General features: G+C 42.5%; 1 protein-coding gene across 3 annotated transcripts in view; it reads right to left on the bottom strand.

Moving 5' to 3' along the window:
- The window catches only part of GPM6A (glycoprotein M6A), a 179554-nt gene that overhangs the window by 104866 nt on the left and 51482 nt on the right, over window positions 1–23206 (bottom strand). The window lies entirely within an intron of this gene.

Genomic DNA, 23206 nt, shown 5'->3' with positions numbered 1-23206 from the left:
ATTAATAGAGTTTGCATCATCTGGTATCCTGTTTGGAGCCTGTGCCAAACTGATAACTCCCTTAATAAAATTGTCAACGAAATTCCATTTCCACCCACTCTAGCTCAATCAACACTGAATAACTTAAGCAGCAAATTGGGAGCTGTTCCACTTGATCTTTACACACAAAAATAATAGTTGGTGAATGTGTCATTGATGGGACAAACTGCAAATCATTCAGGAATAACGCATGCACATATTTCTCGCTGTAAATGAAACAGGAAACTATAGACCAGTAATACTCAATAAATTCCATAAGCAATATACAGGAATATAGTAAGTTGCCTTCTTTGAAGCTTGACTTATATACATTAAGACTGTCTACACTGACTGCCAGCAGCTCTCCAGGTTCTTTGACAGGAGTCTATTCCCAGTCTTACTTGCACATGCCAGGTATTGAACATGGGACATAATACTATATGCTACATATATAGTTTTAAACTGGCATATATGATTTAGGCAATAGTTACAGGTAGGTAGCCACGTTGGTCTGATGGAGTCGAAACAAAATAAAAATATATATTAAAAAATCCTTCCAGCAGCACCTAAGGTGCTAAAGTAGTTTAAATAATTAAATTTGCTTCCCCACTGAATGCTGTTTTGCCTTTCTCTTCATCCAAAATGGCATTAGGCAGATAACTAGTTGAGGTATTTCATCAGCTGCTAAAACATCACTTCATTGAATGTTTAATTTTTACTACAGCAGAATAGATAATTGATCTGGCAGGGAACCTCTCTGCCCTCAAGCAGTGCATTAAACTAACAAGAACCATCCTTCGGCTGTTTAATGTTGAACTCAAACAATGCTGTTGTGCCCAAGTCCAAACCTAGCCAAGTGATGAGAAAGAACCTCATTAAATTCATTCATTATTTGGTAATGAAACAGAGGGTTGTATCCAGAGAAGCTTCCTCTGATGGAGTAAGCTTTTCTGCTGGATGAAGAGTCTTCTACTGGGGGGAAGCTTCTCTGGAGCCAAACCAGAATGTAGTCTGTAGAAAAGTATATATGAACTAAGCACGAATCTAAAATTAAGGTTTCTGAAGACCACATGACATATGTATTTCCCAATGATACTAGCGGGAAAGGCAACAATAGCTTTAGGTTGGAAAGATAGAGAAAAATGGGCAGTAGAGGTCTGGACTAATTATTTGTTTGAATTTATTCAGTCAGACCTCATGGCAGTAACGTCACAGGAAATAACATGGAGGGCCAAGTCTACTATTATAAGGACCAGATGGAACCCCTATCTTCAATGGATAACAACTACTGGATCAGAAGACATTCAGTGGAAATTAAAGACATTGTGCCTGTGGCTGAGGACAACTGTTTGAACCCTTCTAATGGATTATTGGGGGGGAGGGAAAGGAAAGGAAAGAGGATACGGGAAATTAAAAATTGGAAGGAGAGAATATAATGTATGTAAAAATTCTAGTACTTTAATAAAAATCTTTTTTTAAAAAAAGACATATATATTTCCACCAATTTTCTTAAAAAAAAAGGTAAAGCAACCATGGAAATGGGATTAAGCAGACCTCAGCACCACCAGAAATATGCACAAACACATGGCTTTCAACAGTTGCTTTTTCTTAACAAACCAAGAACCAAGTTAGAGGGAAGTAACATGCAACTGAGTTTAACATCTAGCTCAGCCCTCAAATAACACCAAACTGGTCTAATTCTAATGCTCCAAAAGACCAGACAGAACAGTTAAATACTTAATTGCCATTCCACACATAATGAAAGGCGAATCTGGGCTTGTCAACAAGTGTATACTCAACAGGGAGCTCTTGAGTGTGCTATCATGAGGCATGTGTCACTAAACATGTGATGGTCACATTCACACTTATAACAAGTGTGTTAGTGTACACTTAAAATAACACATAAAAAGATAATACCCTTGAAGTCCCCTGAATTAATGAATATAAACTATTTCATTATTGCTGCACAATACACACCTCTCACTGGAAGCACCAGAAGCAATTGGAAGCAATGGGAAGTAAAGAAGGAAAAGTATACACAAGTAGCCAACAGTTGCAGGGAGGTCAGGCAGGACAAAGCTCAGGCTTGCAAGAGAGGTTAAAATTAATAAAAGAGGTTTCTTCAGCTATGTTCAAAGGCAGAGGAAAAACAATCAAGTAGTAGGCACTGGTGGAGGAAGAGGGGGGCAGGGGGAGCGCACCGCCCCTGGCAGCAAGATCCCAGTGGGGTGTCATCGTGGCTGCCCCCCGCCTATGCTGGGTGCCACGCCCCCTCAGGTAGCATGACACGCCCCCATGACACATGCTATGCCCCTGGACACGTGCCAGCCCCACCCCTGCCTCCTCTCTGCCCCCTGGTGCTGGAGCATGAAGCTCCGCCACTGGTAGTAGGTCGTCTGGGTGGAGAAGACAAAGAAATTCTAATGGGTGACAGAGTGAAGGTGGAACTGCTCAACACCTTCTTTGCCTCTGTCTTCACCCCAAAGGAAAGCAGTGCCCAACCAGGGATAACAGAATAAACAACATAAGGAGGGACCTGCAGCCCAAGATAGGAAAAGAGATTGTACAGGAATTAAATTAATTCAAATATGCAGGACCCTATGAGCTGCACTCAAGGGTACTAAAGAACATTGCAGATGTAATCCCAGAGCCTTTTGTCTTTGAGACTTCTTGGAGAACAGGTGAGGGCCCTGCAGACTGGAGACAGGCAAATGTTGCCCCCACCTCCAACAAAAAGGGGGGAACCCAGGTAACTACCAACCTAGGTAGCTACCAACTGGTCAGCTTAACATCAATACCAAGGTCCTAGAACAGATCATAAAACAGTTGGTCTGCGAGCATTTAGGAAATGATGCTGTGATTACTGACCCATAATGGGTTCCTTAGAAACAAGTCTTTCCAGCCAAATCTCTTTCTTCTTTTTAAGAGAGAGTTTTGTTTTCTCCTGCACTGGTGGGTTGGAGATTCCAACCAAACACCAGTAAAAACTTTCTGGGAGTAAGAGCTGTTTTGACAGTGAAACGGACTCCCTCGAAAGGTAGTGGACTCTCCTTCCTTGGAGGTTTCTAAGCAGAGGTTGGATGGCCATCTGTCATGGATGCTTTAGTTGAGGTCCCTGCATTGCAAGGGGTTGGGCTAGATGACCCTCAGGGTCCCTTCCAACTCTACAAATCTATGATGCTATGATCCTATGACTATATACTGCCTGCACTCACTGCTAATGTGCTACTGGACCAAATTTAAGAATTTACTGCTACTGTATAAAGCCCTAACCACTTGGGACCAGGATATCCGAGACCTCCTTTGCCCATTCACTGTGGTTATCTGTGGGCGATCCTTGTGGTATCACATGCACCAGAGGATCATTTCATGGCGACTTGGACCACATCCTTCAGTGCAGTGGCACCCACCTTGTAAAACATGTTGCCCATTGAAATTAGACCGGCTCTATCATTATACACATTCTGTTGGGTGCTGAAAATTCTGGGAGGAATTCAACTCCACACTGTTCCTATTGTTCCATCAGTGCAAGCATTTCATTTTTCATGATAGAATGACCTCCCCTCTTCTTTGCCCTGTGCAATACTCCAGGGTTTAGGGGCAGGGGGCTGTTCCATTGTATTACCAGCACTCATTGAATCTAGCCCTTTTTTCTCACAGGCTTCCAAGAAGGATGAATTGACTTATAGACAGTTATAAGAACTGTTACTATCCATCTTAAACTGTTATGTTTGCTCATGTTTAGCTGCCTATACCTTTTCCAAATAAATAAATAACTCCAGGACTGGGAGAGGGATATTCCCTTCCTGTCTTGCTTGTGGATACCCATAGGCACCTAACTGGCCACTGTGGCAAATAGAATACTGGAGAAGGCAAGGCTTTATCCAGAATATTTTGTATTATGGTCTTCTGTTTGCCTCTGCTTTCAAAGTTGGAAGGGTCATCTAGTCCAACCCTCTGCTATGCAGGAATACACAGCTGGGATTGAACCTGCAACCTTGGCATTATCAACACCATGTTTTAGCCAGCTGAGCTTAGGATAGCTCGGGCTTTCAGTTCTGAAAAACCTACCACCACCCCAGAATTTCCCAAATAGACCAAAAAAGATCATCAAATATTCCCTTTTGCTAAGAAAATTGCTGCTAACAATAAGAAAACTTGAATAATTTTACATACTTCGAGTTTAGCAGCCTGTTTTTATTACTATGCTTGTTACCCCTTGCAAAAATTTCATATCATCTGCAGGAGATTATGAACACTATAGTTGGTTTTCTAATTAGCTAATATCTTATATATTTGTTTGGTTTACAGTGAATGTCCAAAATACTGAGACATAAGGGAATGTTGACAATTCCACACACATTTAGGGGGTTTCTGAAAATACATAATATACAGTAGCATTAATGTTTCAGGTACCAGTTGTCTCAATGAGATTTGGGATTTATGGGGCACCTGGTTGGGCACTGTGAAAACAGGATGCTGGATTTGATGGACCATTGGCCTTATCCAACAGGTGCTTCTTATATTATTGTAGAAACAGAAGATTCAAATCTATGTCTGGACTGGAGGACCTGACAATTACTGGGCTTTTTCCAACTCTCTCTTTTGCTTACAGGATTTTTCAGGCTCCCCTAAACTTGGTCTCCTAATAAGCCAGAGATAAACGTAAGATAAAGAATGAGTTCAAAGTGTAATTCTAGCATTTGGATTCCACTTTTCAACCTGAACTCAGCAAATCAAATGATGTCTGAAGCCTTTCAATCTTGCTTTCTTCTCTTCAGACTGGAAAAGCACCCCACAGCTAGAGAAGGAATCAGAAATGGGGAGGAGGCAGTGGCAGCAACAGCAAGTGGCGGAGCCAGCAGGGAAGAGCAAGCAAAACTCAAGGGGCTTCAGCCAGAATTTAATTGGCTGGTATCTCTGACAGTTCGGCTTTGAAGTCTGGCTTGGAGCAATGTGAATAGGCTCTGAGCTCACTTTTTAGCTTGTGTCCAGCTCCTGAACATGCTGCTAGTGATACATTACTTCTCTACTACAATTCAATGTGTCTTTTTCACTCCTGGCTCTCATCCTCTCCATTTCCTCCTCACCTTACTGCAAAGCCCTATGCAATGTGTTACCAGTCAGAACTACCGTGTTTCCCCCTTTTTAAGACACCGTCTTATTCTTTTTTTTACTCAAAAAAACACACGGTGTCTTATTTTCAGGGGGTGTCTTGTACCTTAAGGCCTCCTCGGAGGGGCCAGGCAGCTGGCTGGGGTGCTGCTGGGCGCTCTGTGCGGCGCTGCAGCAGCAGCTGGGTCCAGGCACCAAGGCAGCAGGCCGCTGGCTCAGTGCTTCGTCCGGCGCTGCGGAGCGCTCCGAGCCTCTGAGAGCCAGCAGGACGAGGAGGAGGCTTGCCGGGTCGTCGACCTAGCAGCGCGCGCGGAGCGCCCCGAGCCTCTGAGAGCCAGCAGGACGAGGAGGAGGTTTGCCGGGTCGTCGCCCAGCAGCACGCGCGGAGCGCCCCGAGCCTCTGAGAGCCAGCAGGACGAGGAGGAGGCTTGCCGGGTCGTCGCCCAGCAGCGCGCGCGGAGCGCCCCGAGCCTCTGAGAGCCAGCAGGACGAGGAGGAGGCTTGCCGGGTCGTTGCCCAGCAGCGCGCGCGGAGCGCCCCGAGCCTCCGGCAGCCAGCAGCAGCAACAACAATCCCAGAGGCTCGGGGCGCTTCGCGCGCGCTGCTGGGCAACGACCCGGCAAGCCTCCTCCTCGTCCTGCTGGCTCTCAGAGGCTCGGGGCGCTCCGCGCGCGCTGCTGGGCGACGACCCGGCAAGCCTCCTCCTCGTCCTGCTGGCTCTCAGAGGCTCGGGGCGCTCCGTGCGCGCTGCTGGGCAACGACCCGGCAAGCCTCCTCCTCGTCCTGCTGGCTCTCAGAGGCTCGGGGCGCTCCGCGCGCGCTGCTGGGCGACGACCCGGCAAGCCTCCTCCTCGTCCTGCTGGCTCTCAGAGGCTCGGGGCGCTCCGCGCGCGCTGCTGGGCGACGACCCGGCAAGCCTCCTCCTCGTCCTGCTGACTCTCAGAGGCTCGGGGCGCTCCGCGCGCCCGAGCCAGCAGCCTGGCCTCTCTTTTTTTGCCTGCCCGAGGCGGCCTGCCGCCCCGCCACTGGAACCGGCGGCTTGCTCGCAGAGGCTCAGGGTGCTCCGCGCGCACTGCTGGATGCCGACCTGGCAAGCCGCCTCCTGCTCTTGCCGGCTCCCAGAGGCTCGGGGCACTGCTTTTCTATACTCTTGCCGCGGCCAGCGTGCTGGGTCCCGCTGGCTGGCTGGGGCACTCAGCGGTCTCGCTCCTCGGAGGTATGGTTTATTTTCAGGGTATGGCTTTTATTTCCTAAACGCTTAAAATCCTGCTATGGCTTATATAATGACTACGTCTTAAAATAGGGGAAACACGGTAACACAACCCACCAGGAACTCAGTAAGCCTCCTATTTTTATTTAAATCATTTGAGACTGAAAAACAGGATGCTTCTACTTGAGACTGCATTTGATGCTTGCTTTAAGCCAACACAAGGGAGTCATCAGACAGGAAGAATCTGGGGATGCCATCTTCATGTCCCAAGAGTTTCTGGCACCCAGTCAGGGGTGGCTTAAGATATTTTGCTGCTTGAAACAGATAAAATAACACCCCTCTCACATACACACACATTCTACATACAGAAACTAACCAGACTGACAGCTGCTTCAGCTTGCTTCAACACTGATTGCAGGATAGCATCCTCCACCACATCTGAGGACAGCAAGCTGACTTAAAGTGTCCACGGCAGGCTGTGTAGCATACACAACTTTGGTGTCTAGCACCTCACTGGCACCGCCCTCCCCCAGCAACAGGTGCCTAAGGCAGGTGTCTCTCTCTGCCTAAAGCTGGTAAATCTGACTGTGCACTTAGGATATTCTTGACCGTCTGGACAACAAGAAGCATACTGGCTGTCCTGTGCTTTGGAAAGGATCCTGTAGCACTAGATCCCCATCTAGCCCTCTGGTTCCTCCCCTCCTTCACCAGTCCTGAAGACAGGAGGGCTTTGAGGGAAAACACGCTCCAACCCAATTCATATACACACATACACCTGTTGGCAGCAAAAGAACGAGCAACCCTTTGGCACCCACCTGAGATCCAAAGTAGACAACCCACTAAATGCATGACCACATTTGCATTATGTTTAAATCTTCAAAAGCAAACACAGCAGTTGCATGCCAGAGGACTGAGACTGGGACTGCAGTGTTGGAGGCAGGGTGTCATGTTAACCCTTTTGCCCTTGCCATCTTCCAGGAGAAAACTGACACCACCTAAAGCTGTTCCATTGTCCTGGAAGGGAAGCTGCTATTTTCACCCATAGTAGCTTCCCTCCCCTCTGTTGGGAGTTCTGAAAATGGATCACAAGCCTCTGTAGCTGCAATATAGATAAATTAAATGCATTTGATGTACCATTTACTTTGACACAGAGTCTTGGAAAATGTGTTCCACTTGATACAATCTGAACCCTAGTATGAATAATGGCAAAAAAATATTTATCTTACTTCATCCTCACTCCATCAATGTCCCCTCCAAAATTTCATTCATGCTTGAGCCAATATTCTTAATGAGCTTGCAAGTGAACTGGGAGCTGCAGCCAGAATTCTACCTAGTGGCTTCTTCTCTGCTGTGGCTTAGGAGAAAGAGGGAGAAATGCGGCCCAGAATGAATAGTGGTTTTCCCTAATTTGAGTACTGAAGAGACTAATGTTTATTCAGATGGCTTGGAGAAAATCCAAAACAGCTGGATAATCAATCAGCTAGATTATAACATTATTCATGTATGGCTTCATGGGCACAGGGCTGGACAGAAAGGTCTTTAAACTTAGATAATCAAGAATTTCATAGAAGTGGGTAATGGAGGCCAACTGTAAATGCTGCCAGAGTTAGCACAACACAACAACCTTTCTTTTTGGCATTCATACACACTGTGCTGGAATTTGCTGAATGAATGTTCAATAAATAGCATCCTGCAAAGCAGATTTGAACTATTTCCATTTTTCAAGTACAAAAAAACCAAACCAGGATTCAAGCAAGAGTTTCTAATTTAAAGCCTTGTGTTATTGGCTTAACCCAGTGGTACTTGCTCCACTTAAAGTTCAAAAAGTCAGAGCAACTAACATATAATTCTAGTGGAACACTAATAGAATAATAATAATAATAATAATAATAATAATAATAATAAATTATTTATAGTGTTCAAAGCACTTCACATGTATTATCTATTTCCATTTGTTACAACAGCCCTGGAAAGCAGGCATTAAACAACAGTTGTGTCCTCCAGATGTTGTGAGACTACAACTCCCATCCACTAGCCGGCTAGGACTGCTGGCTAGGACTGATGACAGCTGCTGTCCAACAACAATTTTGAGGGCAGCATACTGGCTACTCCTTCCATTAGGTAAGTTTTATTATCCCTCAGTTTGAGGGCACCGGGTCTGAGTGATGTCATGGCATAGGCAAGACCTGAACTGGGGGTTTGAAGCCTCTTAGCCACAGTACTGTGGAGTGGATTGTTACATTTCTGCCATTAGTTATTTTCAATAGGAGGGCTACATATGCAAGGAATGGTCCCAAACTGAATTTAGAAATAGCACTGTTTTTCTCACTAAATTCCAAATCCTCTACAGTATTTTTGTATGGGTGATGATGTACCAATAAAATGATTGTTGAATAAATAAAATGCTATCTACTGCAACTATTCACATTGTATCTGCAAGATACATCACCATGAAACTATGCATTTCCATCATGGCTGCTAGCAACTTGCAGTGCTGTGATGCTATGCTATGCTGTGAAGAAGAAGCTCAAAGCATTCAGGTGGTGTGAAGAATGGAGGACTTTGTAGGCAGTGACACAATGTATGCTTCAATCGATTTTCGGGGAAGAGGAAGAGGGACAGTGAAGAAACAAAAAATTCCAATCAAGATGGCAGCATTTTTATATATATAAAAAAGACACTTGTGTGATTCCATCACGATTAACATCATGGAGCACTTTCTTAGGAAAAGCAACATATAACTCACTAGTCAAACCACAAGAGGTGTATCATGCAAGATCAGGAATGTAGAAACGAACATGCACATACTGCTGTACAAAAACAGCTATTGAGCAAGGGTACAATGCTATTGCCTCTTTCAAGGCAAAGGAATAGCCCTTAAATGATATGTAGAGACCAGAGGAACGTAGCCTGTATTTGACTGCCATATAAACATCTTCCCAATTCAGACCACAATTTTCATTCTTGGGATTCTGACTGCTGGTCAAGCAAAAAATTATAAGGACTGGACAAAGAGTTCCCCTGCCTTGCTCCCCAAACAACAGCCAGAGTAATGACCGTCTTATTCTGCCTTCCAGATAGAATGAAATGAAATGTAACCTGTCAGTGTTTGTGATCACAGCTGAGCTCCACTAGAGAGAAAAGGCTTCTCTCACACATGGCATATTGTGCATGGAAAACATGTTAGATGTGACAATCACACTATTAATTACAGCATTTTGAGTGCCCACTGGCTATTTCAAATGGCTGTCATTCGAATAAGGACACAGCCTTGTCTATGCCAACCTGTTAAAAGAATCCATTAACCGATACATATCTTGTTAATTATAAACATCTTCAGGTGTTGTTATTTTTTTATGGAGATGTTCCCAGTTCTGGTTTATACTGCTTGCCTAGGCTTTCTATAAGTTTAGGTGGAACCTTTTCCACTGATTTTCTCTCTCTCAAGAGCAAAAAAAACACCATATGCTAGTTCACCACTTACGTGAAAAATACTTTCCATAGGAGGACTTCATATGCAAGCAATGACCACAAAACAATTACAGTACCTCAGAAAATGGAATTTATTGTGCCCACGCATGCACACACAAATGTTAATACGTTTTTTCATGCTGTGCTTCTGATTTTTCATTAACATACTTCATATGCAGATGATTACATTGCTTAAGCTTAAACAGTAAGCAACCACGTATGCATCTACATTTAGCATTTGTAGTAGCTTTCAAAAGCATACTGTGATTTCGAGAACCATATGAATTCATACGAGATATTAACTGATAGAAATAAGCATCTTTACACACACATCCATTGCAATTAACTGTCTGGAGAGTTAGTAAACACTGGATGGCTGTACACAGTCTAAGTGGGTCAGTTCTAATGAGAAAAGCATGACATCTACATGTAGCAAGGCAGATGGAACACAGACCAGAGAACTGGAACATGGAAACAACTGAGATATTATTTGTTTGTTTGGAATTAGTAAACAAAAAACAAAACAAAAAACACCATTGTAATCAGCTCCCAGAAACATCTTCAGCTATGGAAAAACTACTTTAAGATCTGTTATGCCTGCAAATCACAGTGGGATTAGATGTGCTTGCATTACCGGTATTATTCCACTGGTTTTAACAAGTATCCTCTGTCTTTGATGTGCCTAAGTAATTCCAGAATGCTCAGAGCAACACAAAAAACACTGATGTAACAGCACAGGACTAAGGATGAGATGGTGGGGGAAAGAGATTCTTAAACAGTGGGAAAATGCGGAACTATCACCTGGCAATAAGAATAGTGTGTCCTTTTAGAAAGGCAGCACATACTGAACTCTGCAACAACATGCAATGTGCACAAGAGATTATACATAAAATAAGATACAAATACACAGCTCTGTTTTATTCAGAAACAAAAGAAGATGCACTATACATAATCAGAAATAAAAGAAACGTCAACCTGCAATCTTTCACATTTACAACCATTTTTCTCACTATACATCACAAAACAGAGGTCTTCCAACAGATAGCAAAAGAAAAGGGAAGGGAATATGGGCAGCACTATCCGAAATTTACAAAATATAGAGTCTTTGTTCAGACTGGAAACCCATTCAGAGGTGTAAATAATGGTCACTTTGTTAGATTTCTAAATACAACTAGCTACAAATGTGTGTGAGTGGCTCTCTCATAGTTCACACTGGGCTCCCTTCACCCAGCTAGACAACCGTGAAAACACAAAATAAATGAAGGTTAACAAAGACTGGTCTGGGAAGCAGTTAACATTAAATGCTGGCAGTGTTAGTATTTTACATATAGGGCTGCACCGTGCATTCCTTACGCGTGAAATATCTGTGAATTATTTGGAAAAATCTTTACCACCTATCTTGACACAACAACAAAAAAGGCTTTTGAAAATGGAAGGGGGGGGTGTCTTTCCAACCATCTACACAATAATTTTAATTACCATGCAGAGATAAAGAGAACAGAAAGACAACACACACACACACACACACAAACACACACACACACACACACACACACAAGCAACTAGTTTATCACAATACCTTTTTGTGTCTGTCCCTCTTCCATATTTTCTTCCATGGCTACCTTTCTTCACTAGATACTGCTGCACAGGTTTAATCAAAAGCCTCCCTCAAATGTAGGGAAAACTGTAGATTTATTTTTCCCGGGAAGCTCCAACAGCACTGGCTTATGCAGGTCTTCGGAGCTTAGCTAAGGCTCCCCTCACTCTCCTTCCTTGCTTGGAGACAGGCTGTCAAGTGTAATTTCATTCAAATTACTCTCCCGTGAAGATTATCAATTTTTCTTCTCAAAGCTGTCCATTGTATACCACTGTAAGCAGGTATTCAAATGAAAAGCATGTGAATTTGGGGAGGGAATTTTGGTTGGGGTCCCTGCAGCAGTGTCACTGTGATTCGTAAGGCTCACTTTGCATATAAAACAGGGGGGGAGAGAAACTGATGTTTGCATTGAAATCTGTGCTTTAAATTGGAAACAGGCTGCACTGCGAACAGATGGAGGGGTGTCTTCCTAAATGAAGCAGACCATGAACCTATAATTCCCCCTATTTGCTACCAAAGTGGGAAAGCCCAGATGCATGTAGCTGTGAGTGCTGCAATACTGCAATAGATACTTCTCCCTCACATACACTACCATGTATTTGGCTTAAAAGGATTTCTAAACACATAATCACAATTCAATTCAGAAATAGTGATAGGAATCTTGCAGTTGTGTGTGTGCATGCACATACACACACATATACAAGAGAACACAAAGGTATCTATGAAATCTAACATTTCAGTTTTCACCAAACCTGCTCTCTGAATACGTATATTACAAATTTACCAGCTGAATCAAAAAAGGACCAAAATGTGAAAAGACTAATACAGTTTTTGGAATTAAAATGGTACTTGTGGATTATTTCGATGCAAAGCTAACACATAAATACATTAAAAATATATTTAAATCCTTCAAATCTCTTATCCACTACATAGAAACATAATATTAGCTGTATGTTACACCATCCCATGCGACAACAACGAAAAAGGATGCTGAAAGGGGGAAACAAATCTGTTGTGCTGTGGACTGGTTAGGGAATGCAGAGGTTAAGTACTGCTTGTTTGGGGAGATCTGCAATCTGATTTTGAATACCAGCTTGATTGAACACTGCAGTCTAGAGGTGAAATTGCATTCCTGTGCCTTACATCATTGGGTGGCACAGAATAAATTTGGAGTTCCAACACTCTGCATGAGTGTCAAAGGAAAAAACCTCTAAATCCGTATTTTATTAAACCTTCCTGTTTCTGTTTCCCCTATTCTATCATCAGAGAGCAATAATGTTTCATTATGAAAAACATTTAACAAATATACATAAGGTATTAAATCTGACACAGAGAACAGGCAGCATCTTACTCTATTGGCTTATGTACTCTGTCCTAGGGAAAATTAATTATAGCTTCAGTGGACTACCATAATAGTACAGCAAGAAGCATCCACCTGCCTAGGTGCTTTAGCAAATATAAGCCATGGGTGTCCACAGGAGGAGGGGGACAGTACTCCCCCCCCCCCCGGATGAACAATGGGTTCATATCCATAGCTTTTCTTCTTCTTTTTTAAAGTAAGTTTCTAGTTTTTTTAGAACCTGAGTTAAGAAGCAAAATATTCATGTACTAATTCTGCCTTCTGTGTGGTAATAAACTAACCAGCTTACCGTTTCAGTGTTTAACATTCCTCCCTTCCTCCAGAAATAAATAAATAAATAAATCATGTGGATGCCAACCACAATATCAACATTAAATTCAATACTAAACAAATAACTGATTTTAGCTTTTTACAAACCAATGTATCTAGCATTACCATCTTCCTCCAAATCACTGTTAACCTGCAGAATGGCAGAACCAATGATTATGCAACAGAGCCCTATGCACTATAAATAGCTGAAGAAACCACCCAAAAAGGCACAATCATGCGCCACCATGGGGGCACAGCGAGGGAAATATGTGGCATGAATATCTCTGCCTTGCTTATCATGTAAAAAATGTTTCCTAACCATGTTGTCCTATTAATGTTTACTCCAAAGCAAGTTTCATTGTATTGAATGGGGTTCACCCTTTTGTTAACAAATTTAGAATTTAAACCCAAGTCAATAAAATGACTCATGCTCAAAGTGAACTCACTGAAATAAATGACCACCAGTAACTTGTCCATTGATTGCAATGGGTCTACACTGAATATGACTTAGTTTGATGGCATCCTGTGACTTCACATATCATGTGGAAACCAAACCAATCATCTGATGAGTTTCTAAATGTATTCTGCATGAGCTGGAATCTGTTGCAAATAAAAAGCCCGGCAAACAGAAAGCACACAGCCAAACTACTCTGTGAAGTAAAGGAATGGTCTTTATATGTTCCATTCCTATTCTGTCTGAATCTCCTAAACAGTAGCTATGAGCTACTGAGCCATCTAGAACCTGTATCCTGCACATAATAATCCAAAGGTAGGACTCCTGGTTCCCTAATTTAGGGCAAGTAGACTATCTAGTTTCCTTAATCTTAACACCAGCCATGGGCACCACTAACCCAGGATAGAGGCAGACCCCCCATTTGAAACCCATTGGAAAAGCCTGCGAACACCCGATTCTGCCCCCCCCCCGTTCCACCCCACTCCACCCCCATTGCATCCTTTCAGTGACATTTTAGTGATGTCTTTGTGATGTTTCTGGGTCACTTCCAGGTTCAGTGTGATGCACATATACACAGTCATGCACATACTGAATGGGTGTAAAAGGGGAGGTGGGCTGCCTGTACAATCATCAGCTGTATAAAAAGGTAAAGTTAAAGGACCCCTGACAGTTAAGTCTGGTCACGAACGACTCTGGGGTTGTGGCGCTCATCTCGCTTTACTGGCCGAGGGAGCTGACATTTGTCCGCAGGTTTCATCGCATGTACTGTATATTGTAATTTCAGCTCGTTAAGAAATTGACATTGCATCCTTCTCATATCAATTCTTACAAGTCTGGCTGATGAAGAATTGAGCAAGATTGGCTGATGAAGCATTGAACGAAACAGATTGGTTATCCATAAACTCTGTTCCGGCGATATTTGGTGACAGACTATGTATATATCAAACTTTGAATTATTCTACCGCGACTGGTGAAGAAGATTTAGAGACTTTGGTTGCAATTTCTGATCATTTATATTAGTCTATAAATAGTGTTTAGTGCCTCTGTTATTGGCCATCGTGTTGTGTTATTTTGTTCAGCAGGGGTCTGTTTACGGACATTTGTCCGCAGACAGTTTCTCCGGATCATGTGGTCAGCATGACTAAGCCACTTCTAGCGAAACCAGAGCAGCACATGGAAACGCTGTTTACCTTCCTGCCAGAGCAGTACCTATTTATCTACTTGCACTGGAGCATTTCAATAGAAACAAAAATTTATAGAGTACAATGCAGAATGGTAAAGGACCCCTAGACTGTTAAGTCCAGTCAAAGGTGGCCATGGGGTGCAGCACTCATCTCGCTTTCAGGCCAAGGGAGCTGGTGCTTGTCTACAGCTTTCTGGGTCATGTGGCCAGCATAACTAAACCGCTTCTGGCACAACAGGACACCATGACGGAAGCCAGAGTGCACAGAAACGCTGTTTACCTTCCCGCCGCAATGGTACCTATTTATCTACTTGCACTGGTGTGCTTTTGAACTGCTAGGTTGGCAGGAGCTGGGACCGAGCAACGGGAGCTCATCCCGTTGCAGGGATTCAAACCACCGACCTTCCGATCAGCAAGCCCTAGGCTCAGTGGTTTAGACCATAGCGCCACCCACGTCCCGATTAGCTGTATAAAATACTTCAAAAGATATGTGGGATGATTCTGAAATTCTCTTCTGCTTTACTTCTGCTCTGGCAGTGACGAAACCATTGAATCTATGAGCATACAGCTGTACACCTGCTTTTCGTAGGCATAACGGGCTCAAGAGTAAACCAACATGCACTATGGTTCATTAGTGGCTTTTATTCAAGAGAAACAGATATGCAGCTACATACGTATCTGTTTTCCCTGGGTAATAGTCATTAAATGAACCATGAAGATGACTCACTCTCATATAACCCACTTATAGGACTGAACTTTTTTATTCACTAATCATTCTAAAATCCACATGAGTGTGTAAGCATTTTTTACTTTTGATATTTCTTTTAATCTTAAAAAACATTTTAAGGTTTAAATAAAGAATCTGCTTGCTCATTTCACCAAATATTTGAACAAGTGAGCTACACAGTCCAGCTAGCAATCTTGATGTGCATGGTAAAAAGGTCCAAATACAGGTGCTACCATTGCTCAATTGATAAAGAGTTGGACATGGAGCTAGGAGACCTAAGCAGAAGTCTGAGTGGAGTCGGAGAGCTGAAAATAATGCCAATATATTCAATATATATAGTGCCAACGATGTGCCCCTTTGATTTCAGATAGTACATGGGTAGGTGAGTCTAAAAAGCCCTATGAGGGAGGCTTAGTTTGGTCGGAATCGAGGATACACTTCCAGAGTTAATGCTAAATACATTACTCCTGGTAAATGAGCCACCATAGCCGCTAGAGGGCTGTGAAAATTTGTGACCCAGGCTTTTTAGACTCGTCTACCCATGTACACATGACCTGGAAGCTGTACATTGGCTCCCTCAGCCAGTAAAGCGAGATGAGTGCCGTAACCCCAGAGTCAGCTGCAATGACCTAACCATCAGAGGTCCCTTTACCTTTACCTTTACCCATGTACTCTCTGAAACCAAAGGGGCGCATTGGTTGCCAGGTGTGATTCCCACCCCCACCCCAGCTCGTCTACCCCACTATCCTACATCATGAGGTCCTGGACTATCACTGCCTTTAATAACTGTGTTTATTAACCATTATTATGTTTATTATTAATTAAACTCAATGCAAAGTGCTTTATGCTTTTTTAAAAGTAAACAGTCATATGCAGTGCAAATTGATGAGGAGTGGGAGGCAAGAGCAGCAGATAGTTTTTCATCTGCATATTTTCATGTGGACTTACAGAAAAATGTCAGTGTTGCTGGTGAACCACTGAAAAGACCAAAAAGAAGAAGCAATAGCCGGTGTGAGAGAATGTGGTTTGGAGAGATGTTAACATGCCTGTCAAGTTTACTGTCAAGTGCTGCAACTTACAACAATTCAAATGATTTCTCATTCCAGTTCAATGCTACTCTGAGCAGCCTAAAGTTTGCAAGGGCAATTTCAAAGACTTTCGGAACTACCAACTTTAGACCACCTGTCAATCCGGCCAAGGTCTGAAATTACACAACCACATTTCAAGTGTATTACACCAGTGCCCATGATCCGAAGAGGCCACCCAGTTTCGGAAACCGCCCAGCACTAGATAAAAGAAGAATGCTGAACTGGAAGTATGGAAACTTCAGCGCTACGAAAGAACTTGGTATAATTAAAGTGAGTGCATGTGTCTTCCTGATTAATGACTGGTAAAATCACAGTGCTGTGGCTTCCAGTACTAAGAAATGATGCACCACTGCAGGTGCTGACACAAGTGATTTGGCAACTAAAATATATCCAGGCAAAGACTCGTAAAACAATATCGTCAGGGTGCAGCACAGGATGTGAAGGAGCCTGGTTGCTCCTGACTTCCTGTTTCTGCCCATTTAAGAGTTAGGACAGAAGAAAGAAAAAATGTTGTCGTTCCCTTCTCACTGCAACACCCTTTGGAAATTATGGTTTTTAAAAGGAGACGTGGGGTGGGGGGGGGGAGAGACTGTTCCATGTCCCTTTCCTACCAGGGCTTTCATATTTATGAAGTATGAAAGGATGGGGAGGGGGTTTCCCAACCATATGTTTTGGGAGTCTATGTATCCATTACATTATGCACCAGGTGAGACAAGACATCTGGAAACTATTAACTCCACATATATTAGACCAGGGGTGCCAACTTGAATAAAATAGTGGGGGCCCAGGTAAGCCCTGCCCCACATAATCAATTACATGACATGGCACACACATACACCATTTGAATGACAATGCCCATCAACTGGAGAGGGCAGCCCCTTCAAATATTTTAGGGGTGGAGAAGGAACCTCAGCCCCCAGGAGTTGACTCCTGTGTACATATTCCAGGCACCCCCAAACTGCAGCCCTCCAGATGTTTTGGCCTACAACTCCCATGATCCCTAGCTAACAGGACCAGTGGTCGGGGAAGATGGGAATTGTAGTCCAAAACATCTGGAGGGCCAAAGTTTGGGGATGCCTGTATTAGACTGCTCCAAAGCTGTAAATGAAAGGCAACATCCTTCGGTCAGTGGGTGTTTAACCTCGGTTCAGATACATCTGAAATGTATCGCCTAAGAAAATCTCAGTGCTCTGGCTAAGCTGATAAGAGTAATGAAAGTTAGACAGGCTCCTATTTAGAGACAAGAGGGGGGTGGAGATGCTGAAAAACCTGGCCCATTTGGTGTTCAATTATTTAGTTCACTGAACTGACCAATATAGCCTAATTCTTTTCTGAACCGAGCTGCAACCATTTCATCTTTATCAAAGCACTGATCCCAGCCAGATAGTGTGCAGAGCAATCAGCCATGTTAGAAGGCTTGATGAAACAGTGTCACGGAATTGACACACTGACACAGTAATCTGCAATCAGAGTAGAAAGAACTTGCTATCATGTGCTAATTTCTATTTGTACACACTAACATTCAGACTTAAGTTCGTGTAACAAGTCAAACTAGTTTTCCCTTCTTTGTTGTGAAGGGGGAGTTCATGATCCTTTCATTACTTTTTATTACTTCACCATAAGTAAACCTTCAAAGAAATATACCGTATACATCTGTGCTCCCATTTAAATCTGATGGCATTATTTTCATTTTGGCATAGCAAGGAACAAAAAGATACAAACCTCATTTCCAGGAGTTCCTGCAAGGGTTGTTGGATTGTTAGAACGACAAAAAAAAGTCATCACTTATTAAGCCTAGTGGAGCAGCCCATCTCTTCTCTCCATGGTCACCATATACAATGTACAAAAATTGCTGCCGTTTACTAAAGCTCCACAATCAACTGACTTCTCATGTGAAATGACTTGTTATCTCCTTCCTCTACTCAACTGTTTTGCTCTACTATACCCACAAGGTGTTTTCAAATAAAAAAACAACACAAAATCTAAAAAAACAGTTCAAATAAAAAAGCCGATGCCACATGCAGCATTTTAAAAAAGTAACAGATTGAGACTGCTACAAGACTCTGCTACTTCTCCATTGCTGCATTTTGTTGTGATTTAGTCGTTTAGTCATGTCTGACTCTTCGTGACCCCATGGAACAGAGCACGCCAGGCACTCCTGTCTTCCATTGCCTCCCGCAGTTTGGTCAGACTCATGTTAGTAGCTTCGAGAACATTGTCCAACCACCTCGTCTTCTGCCGTCCCCTTCTCCTTGTGCCCTCAATCATTCCCAACATCAGGGTCTTTCCAGGGAGTCTTCTCTTCTCATGAGGTGGCCAAAGTATTGGAGCCTCAGCTTCCAGTAAGCACTCAGGGCTGATTTCCTTCGGAATGGATAGGTTTGATCTTCTTGCAGTCCATGGGACTCTCAAGAGTCGCCTCCAGCACCATAATTCAAAAGCACCAATTCTTCGGCGATCAGCCTTCTTTATGGTCCAGCTCTCACTTCCATACATCACTACTGGGAAAACCATAGCTTTAACTATACAGACCTTTGTCGGCAAGGTGATGTATCTGCTTTTTAAGATGCTGTCTAAGTTTGTCATTGCTTTTCTCCCAAGAAGCAGGCATTTTTTAATTTTGTGACTGCGGTCACCATCTGCAGTGATCATGGAGCCCAAGAAAGTAAGATCTCTCACTGCCTCCATTTCTTCCCCTTCTATTTGCCAGGAGGTGATGAGACCAGTGGCCATGATCTTAGTTTTTTTGATGTTGAACTTCAGACCATATTTTGCACTCTCCTCTTTCACCCTCATTAAGAGGTTTTTTTCATTCCTCCTCACTTTCTGCCATCAAAGTTGTGTCATCTGCATATCTGAGGTTGTTGATATTTCTTCCGGCAATCTTAATTCCTTTGCTGCACAAAGTAAAGCTACTCTCACTAGAAAAGGGGCAGCTTGCCTGCTTCTTGAAGACCAACCATGAGCTTAGCAGTGTGAACTTCATAGAGAAAAGCATTCAACAACTGAGGAGCTGAGAAGCAGTAGAAATGTTATATTTCTAATTAAAGCACTGGTATTCCCAGAATAAATGCAGAATTGTTTACAAATTATGTGCAAGAAATCACAGCGGGAAACTGTTCAATACATTTATATGCTGCACTCATTTTCTGCTCTACTGGAGGCATTAAGGATCCACCCTATTAAACTGTCCACTACAGATTGCAAGGTCTGTTGTGTTTTGTCTCCCCAAAGGTTCAGGGGCAGCACTCCTCTTTGGGTCTGAGTCTAGAAACCACATCAGTTGCACTGTGAATATAATTCTTTATTGGCCTTACCCTTCCTTGTTGGCTCCTCTATCCAAATGGAATTCATCCGATCTTTCCACCAGGGGACAAGAAAACATTTTTAAAAGAGCACAAAAGAGGAAGCTAAAGGCAACAGGGTATAAAGATCACTACACAAAAGGCTTCTGTCTGAGCTGCTCCCAGGAGGGCTAAGAAGATTTACAAACCAACACAGTCCATAAATGTTAAACAATTTTGAAAGTCAGCATTAGCTGATTGTGATTACAAATCCTTAGTTGTAGAGAAGTTGTAAAACTCAAGCTGTATTCATAGCAATTTACCACCAGTTATTTTATACATTCTGGTACTGCTGAAAGGACAGTTTATCTCTGTCTGTGAACTGGTCTGCTAATGACAAATGAAAGATGCACAGAAATGCAGTACTGGTTCTATTCTCTCAGAATGTAAATTAATTCACATTGAAAAGGATGGGTGTGCATATTATTCAGGTCTGCATCCTGGCCTATCACTTCACACTTCACACTTCAGCTGAAATTGTACATAATAAAGCTAGATTTCCAAATTTGATGAAAATGTCAACTGTTCATTACTAGCATCCCACTAAAATGAAAACAAAAAAAGTTTTAAGATCTGTGAATGAAATGGAGCCTCAGCTGAACTGAGTTAAGGAAAAATGACAACTGATCAGATTTGCACATCATGGTAAGCCTTGCATATGCCAACTGCACCCACTTTGGGCTAGTGCGTGAAATAAATAAGCCATGAAACCTATCTAAATGATACATCCAAACCAGGGTTCATGCTTTCACTCAAACAAGCCATGAGTGCATAGCTGCCAAGTTTTCCCTTTTCTCGCGAGGAAGCCTATTCAGCATAAGGGAATATCCCTTTAAAAAGGGATAACTTGGCAGCTATGCATGAGTGTGTAAGCCAGGAACAGAGGTTGACCTGACATTGTGATTTGTTCCTCTCCCCCCCAAAAAACAAAAAAAAAATTAGTGCATTTGCAGAAAAGTATTGTCTATGATTTACTAGGCCAGCAAACTGGGCAACTAAAGGCAGCATGGGAATGTACAAAACTCTCTTCTTCATCTAAAGTTTGGAAAGCGGTAGATCTAAAAACTGTAATTCAAAGTGACCACATTATCAGAGAATACAAAAGAACAGTTTATAAATATAATTCATAGGAAACTAACACTTTTTTTAAAAAAAGTGTTTGTTCCTTAGTATCTTTGAATGAAGCAAAATGGTTTACAATAACCTAACAACAACATCATTCATAAGTTTGGAGGCACTGAATGTGAAAAGAGGCCAAGAATTACAACGCTGTTACCATAGTACATTTTGGGAGGTATCCAAGCTCTGTTCCATTTATAAACTCAAATTAGAAATCTCTTAGTACAATGTGATTAGAAGATCGTCTTAATCTGCAAAACCAAATCACATAAATGGATTTCAGAACAGTTTTCAAATGGCAAAATCTCCTAGTACACGTGGAGACCTACAACCACGGAAAACAGCTGGTTAAAAATGGCATATCCTTGCATCTTGGGCTATCTAAACTGTTGACTTCAGTATAATACCAATTCCATGATAAACTGTAGCATTTTAGATTTTAAAATAGTGACATCTTTTCCTTGTTCCTAGGCACCAGCAGTTTACATTAAATTTCATCTGAAACACTGCAGCCCAAATATAGAACTTCCCTTAATCCTTGGATAAACTAATAATGTTAAAAGCCTGCATTTGCTCAGATTTATAATAAAGCTTTCTTGGACACACTAAACAAATGTAGAAAGCAATACAAGCCTGCATTCAAAAGACATGGTACTTACTGGCCATTATTAAATACATCAAATTTGGTATCTACAATCCAAGTAGGATTTGTGGTAACAACACCTGTGTGACTAGTTTAGGGACATGGGATGGGCCATTCCAGATAAGCCAACATAGCTACAAAATCCTCTTCTAGAGGTCAATGTAAGGTGAAGCCTGCACTCCCCACACAATTTAGCCAACCAGTTGTGAAAATGCAGGATAAAAGACCTCCTTTGTTCCTACTGAAGTCAAGATGCACCAAGTATTAAAACATTTCAGCATCCCCCTGAAAAGCATCCCCTCTTTGCAGGTGTTATTTCCCCAGGAAGCACTCAAAGGAGTATTAAAGTTTTCACAGAGAAGAGAGGATTCATCTCTTAGTTGGGCTCTAAGGTGCTACTGGAAGGAATTTTTTTATTTTGTTTCGACTCCCTGTTTTCCTATGATTGGCAAAAAGGAAGCGTCACCCTGATGCTTCTTGGAAGGGCATCAGAATGTAGATCTGAATGTGGATTTTGTAATGGAATCCCTGGCTGGCTGGGTTCACATAGTAAAAGAGAAACAAGATGCCCTGTAAACTGTGTTTTTCTTTTTAAAAAAAAGCAAAGCAGCATCTCGGGAGAAGAAAGAGAAAAGTGCCACTTGAAAGCATGCTCAAAAGTGTTCTCAGCAAAAGAATAATGCCACAACTCTAGTTAATACTTATCACTTACCAGAGGTTTACATAAATACCTATATATCAGTATTATATGCATGTGCATATGGATACATAACAAAAGTATGGTTAACATACAATTCTAACAGAAAAGCCTCTTGAACGTGATTGCTGCCAATTCTGAAGCTGTAAAACTTGCATGGCTTCATGGTACTCTAGAAAGCTGCAGGTGATGAATCAATTAGGCTGGAGCACATGCTACATAAATCTCAAGGTAAATCCAACTGAACACAGGTGAAAGCACATTACTGCACCTATGACATGGCAGTGACTCCAGTGAATAAGAATTACTCTTTGCTTCTGTTGCACCATCTAGTAGCCATCCAGCAGAGCATTTCCAGGTGACAAAGGGGTTTTGAAATCTGGCTAGGAGGAAGAATGATGACCCTACTAGAGACAAGTTTACCAGGCACTTAGATGATAAGGTTTCTCATATCTGCACTAAATTAGATACCCTCAGGGCTAGTCCTGTGGAAGAGTCCAGAGCACCATTGGGTCCCTTTCAATTATTGCATCCTCAGGATTCAAACTAGTTGTTTCAAGGAGTTCAGCCCTTTATATGCATTATCAGTCATTGCTCCTTGTATGCCCCATGGGCAAGATCTCCTTCTCCCATGCTCCTGGTTCTTAATGATTTCCAACAGGCAGATGGCAAGGTAAAGATGGCATGTACCCACTTGGTGCCTAAACTCACATTGGATGTCCATGGACTCATCATATGTTCTAAGATAAACAGAACACTCTTGCTCTTCAAGAAGCTAAGAGCACAGGGAGAGCAGGCCAAATGTCCAGGATCCTGTGTTTACAGTGTCCAACCAAATGCCTATTGCCAGGGGAGGCCTCCTGCCCCCCCC

Source organism: Zootoca vivipara, chromosome Z1, assembly GCF_965207765.1.
Source record: "Zootoca vivipara chromosome Z1, rZooViv2.hap1.1, whole genome shotgun sequence".
Classification (NCBI taxonomy): Eukaryota; Metazoa; Chordata; class Lepidosauria; order Squamata; family Lacertidae; genus Zootoca; species Zootoca vivipara.
Note: the sequence above shows the minus strand (reverse complement) of the source record. Positions and strands in the feature narration are given on the sequence as shown.